The sequence below is a fragment of the Plecotus auritus genome (genome assembly GCF_963455305.1).
Source record: "Plecotus auritus genome assembly, chromosome: 4".
Classification (NCBI taxonomy): domain Eukaryota; kingdom Metazoa; phylum Chordata; class Mammalia; order Chiroptera; family Vespertilionidae; genus Plecotus; species Plecotus auritus.
In genome coordinates, this window is record NC_137775.1 from 63350617 (window position 1) to 63355453 (window position 4837).

General features: G+C 40.9%; 1 pseudogene across 1 annotated transcript; it reads left to right on the forward strand.

Annotated features, from left to right (window-relative positions):
• The first annotated feature begins 3525 nt into the window (after positions 1 to 3525).
• LOC308246128 (heterogeneous nuclear ribonucleoprotein H2-like) lies at positions 3526 to 4552 on the forward strand (annotated as a pseudogene). The gene has a single exon. The product of its transcript is annotated as a heterogeneous nuclear ribonucleoprotein H2-like (transcript).
• The last annotated feature ends 285 nt before the right edge of the window (positions 4553 to 4837 follow it).

Here is a 4837-nt window from a genome sequence, read left to right on the forward strand (position 1 = left end):
AGGCCCTAGGGACCCTACACACACGATTTCATGCACTGGGCTCTAGTGTAATAATATTTATCTCTTTGTCTAGCTAGATATTGCCAGGTATTCAGGATGGGGCAAAAGTAGGTTTACATTTGTCAGTACGTGAAACACAGTTTATTCTTGTATTATTATTTGTTAATTATTGTATAATTTTCCATACAACTGTAAACCTACTTTTGCCCAGCCCTGTATAATAATAATAATAATAATATAATACCTATATTCATTAGTCTTGGGGTTTACTAAGCAATTATCTTATTTAATTTTCAAAATAATCTAAGGAAGTGGACATGATGGTTTTCATTTTACAGACTTAAGAAAAAACACAAAACACTAAAACTTAGAGAGTTCGAGTAACATGTTCAATTTGTAACTTTTGAGTGACAGACCCACGTCTGACTAACCTCTGACTTCAAAGCCTGTGCTCTTAATTGCTCTACTCTGCATTATGAAAGCCATTAAATTTTATATTTTTAACTTACATTCCTATTGACTGGGTTTTAGGACATTTGAATTACAAATTTCAAATCAACATGCTTTATTCCCTGTTGCAGACTCCTCAATAAATCCTCTATTGAGTTTCAAAGGATACTCCACAAACAAGAACTCTCAAATGACTGTCAGTAGAATTTGTCAAAAGATTAGAAAGGCTCTATTAATATTTATGTGTACATTTTGTCCTTAGCACAAACTTTGTGATTTAAAAAGTATGTCCCTTTTCCACCACTGGAATTTCTTATGTAAAAACTTTTAGACACTTCAGAAATTCCTACTTAATCTTCCTTATTCATTAGACAATCATCATAATGGCATAGTATTAATTATACCTACTGTGGTCACAATGGGAAAAATAAGTAAAGTCAAGTTGTTTGACTCCCCAAAGGCTTTCGAGAATTATACTCATGAACTACAGTTTCTCAACACAGCTCAACTGACCACAGAATTTTAAAGTGACCATTAAGAAATGGATGATGACATCTATACTAATAAAAGAGTAATATGCTAATTAGATCAGGAGACCTTCCAGACATCCTTCCGGACAAAGCCATGGTTGGTGGGGCCAAGGCAGAGGTGGTTAGGGGCGATCGGGCCAGCAGGTGGGGGTGGTTAGGGGCAATCAGGCAGGCAGGCAGAGTGGTTAGGGGCGATCAGGCAGGCAGGCAGAGTGGTTAGGGGCGATCAGGCAGGCAGGTAGGTGAGTGGTTAGGAGCCAGTGGTCCCAAATTGCGGGAGGGATGTCCAACTGCAGGATCAGGCCTAACCCAGCAGTCAGACATCCCCTGAGGGGTCCTGGATTGGAGAGAGTGCAGGCCGGGCTGAGAGCCCCCCCCCCCAACCGCCACCGTGCAAGAATTTTGTGCACTGGACCTCTAGTATCAAATAATAGCTTATGAACAATGTAACATTTCTTCAGAATGAAGAAGAGTCCTTATAAAATGGGACCAGACCATATAATTTTATAGAAAAATTGTACATTATGGAAGATACTTGATGGAAGAGGAAGAAAATGGCTCAGTCTTATGAGCTGAAGTCACCCAAGATCTTTGGTTCTGTCCATCATGGCAGATGGTTCTGTCCATCATGGCTGCAAGAGTCACCCTTCTTGTTTTGATACATCATGTTTTCATGTTTGTACAAGTGATAAAAAATAAATTAAAACAAACAAATTCAAAACTCACACTGAATTTTTGGGTCCCTTCTCTTCATTGGGGTCACAAGCACAGATGATTTTCAGGGGTAGGGAAACTTTTTTTCTGCCAAAAAAGGGCCATTTGGATAAGTATAACATAATTTGTGGGCCATACAAAATTATCAACTTAAAAATCAGCATGCTATATTTGGTCAAACATTTAATTAACTCACCCCTAATGCCTTAGCAGCGCCAGACCAAATGATTTCATGGGCCTTATATGGCCCGTGGGCCAGAGACTCCCTACCCCTGATTTACTAAGTAAATGTGTGTATCTCACATAAAACTGAGGTTTTGTTGTGATTTTTAAGAGGTTCATCAGAATCCAGTATTTCCATGTGTAAGAAAACATACCAGCACCATGTTCATTAATGTTCTCTCTTTGTGATCAGTGTAACATTGGGACTGGCAGTTACAAACTCAGAGGCCATGGCTAATGAGATAGTAAAACTAGAACTTTATTCTTTGACTCACATCTGCTGTGAACTCCTGTACTTTATTTGGCTGAATTATATAAGTACTTCTCAAAGAAAAATTTCAGCAATGACTGAAAAGCAGCTTCTACACCAAAAACTGAGTACTCTTTGGAGGATGGAATCCTCTGTGATCTGAAACCACAATTAAAAGGGTCTGAATCACCAAGGTAATGAAGGGATTGATTCCAAACCCTAGGGCATAGCGTCTCATGCTTATAATAACTGCAATCTGAAATACTGCTATCATTCTGAGAATCACCTAACTTACCTTAAATACCAAATAACCAGTATTCCATGCTCAGAAGTTAGTTATGAAATTTGTAAGATGTAGCGCCTCTGTTTTGACGGCTGAGAACTTTCCCAAAGCAACCTTGGATTCTCCTAAGTGAGTCCTTTTCAGATGTTACTGAACTCACAGATCATCTGGGATAAAGATTCTTATTCTGTAGGTCTCAGGTAGGGCCTGAACTCTGAGTAATTCACAGCAATGCTGACACTGCCTATTTGTGGACCCCACTTGGAGAGGCAAGACCTTGGCCAGAAAAAGATCCTAGCTGACTTTTATTTGACCCACCGTGAAGGCAGCCACAGCTCCTTTAATATCTCAATAGCTTCTACTGCTCCATTATATGTTAAAGAATTTGGGGATGAGACGTTGTAATTCCAAAGAACTTATACATACTTTAAGATGTCTTTATAGCCTGCAGTGGAAAAGCCCACCAGAGGGAACAGTCAAAAAAGTCATTCTAAAGTAATAGTTCTTCAAATTTTGGAAACATTGCACAAAAATTCTCAAATGGTCTACATCAGGCTTCTTGAAATGGTGGATATTTCTAAAGGGGCCCTTTGCCTGTAGTAGGCTGGCATGCTACTCTTTTGATGTTCAATTAACACTACATCCATGACCACTGACTTTCGTAGAAAATCTTTGCTGAATATTGCATGAAAAGATATGCTCTTCTGGGACATTGGCTGAGAAAGTATTAAAAGAAATGCACAGAGATTTTTGCTCAGCCACGCAGAAGTCATGTGATCAGTCTACTTCGACACCAGGATCCACTAAGAGATGAGGAGGTTGGGTACCGAAGGCGTAGAGGGATTTGTGGTGAAGGTCTGCGGCTTGTCCTGGGCTTGCTGGGCGGATGAAGTACAGCGTGTGTTTTTTTTGTTTTTTGTTTGTTTGTTTGTTTGTTTCTGATTGCAAAATTCAAAATGGGTCTCAAGGTACATGTTTCATCTATACCAGAGAAGGCAAACTGAGTGGCGAGGCTTTTGTTGAACTTGAATCAGGAGATGAAGTCAAATTGGCCCTGAAAAAAAGACAGAGAAACCATGGGACACAGATACGTTGAAGTATTCAAATCGAGCAACGTTGAAATGGATTGGGTGTTGAAGCATACTGGTCCAAATAGTCCTGACATGGCCAATGATGGCTTTGTACAGCTTAGAGGACTCATGTAGTAAGGAAGAAATTGTTCAGTTCTTCACAGGGTTGGAAATCTTGCCAAATGGGATAACATTGCTGGTGGACTTCCAGGAGAGGCGTACGGGGGAGGCCTTCATGCAGTTTGCTTCACAGGAAATAGCTGAAAAGGCTTTAAAGAAACACAAGGAAAGAATAGGGCACAGGTTTATAGAAATTCTTAAGAGCAGTCGAGCTGAAGTTAGAACTCACTATGGTCCACTATGAAGGCTTATGGCCTTGCGGCAGCCAGGTCCCTACCACAGACCTGGGGCCAGCAGAGGGCATAACAGCATTGGCAGGGGAGCTGGCTTTGAAAGGATGAGGCGTGGTGCTCATGGTGGAGGTTATGGAGGCTATGATGATAATAATAGCTATAATGATGGCTATGGTTTGGGGTCAGACAGATTTGGAAGAGACCTCAATTACTGTTTCTCAGGAATGTCTGACCACAGATATGCGGATGGTGGCTTTACTTTCCAGAGCACAACTGGACACTCTGGACACATGCGGGGATTACCTTACAGAACTACTGAGAATGACATTTATAATTTTTTTTTTTCACCACTCAACCCTGTGAGAGTACATACTGAAATTGGTGCTGATGGCAGAGTAACTGGTGAAGCAGATGTCGAATTTGCAACTCATGAAGATGCTGTGGCAGCTATGTCGAAAGACAAAGCAAATATGCAAGACAGATACGTAAGACTCTTCTTGAATTCCACATTAGGAGCAAGTGGTGGTACTTATGGTAGCCAAATGATGGGAGGCACGGGCTTGTCAAACCAGTCCCGTTATGGTCGGCCAGCCAGCAGCGGGGTGGTGGTTATGGAGGTGGCTTTGGCAGCCAGAGCAGCATGCATGGATATGACCAAGTTTTATGGAAAACTCCAGTGATTTTCAATCAAACATTGCATGGGCAGCCAAGCAGCAGTGAACAGCAGCTACTACAGGAGTGGAAGCCGTGCATCTGTGGGAGTGAACGGAATGGGGGGGATGTCCAGCATGTCTAGTATGAGTGGTGGATGGGGAATGTAATTGATCCTTATCACTGACTCTTGGTCAACATTATTTTAAAGGAGAAAAAAACAAAACAACATTTTTGCAATACCAGCTTCTGAGTTATGCTTACTCTAAGTGGAAATCAGGATTGAATAAAAGACTTAAAGGTTCATTATTTTT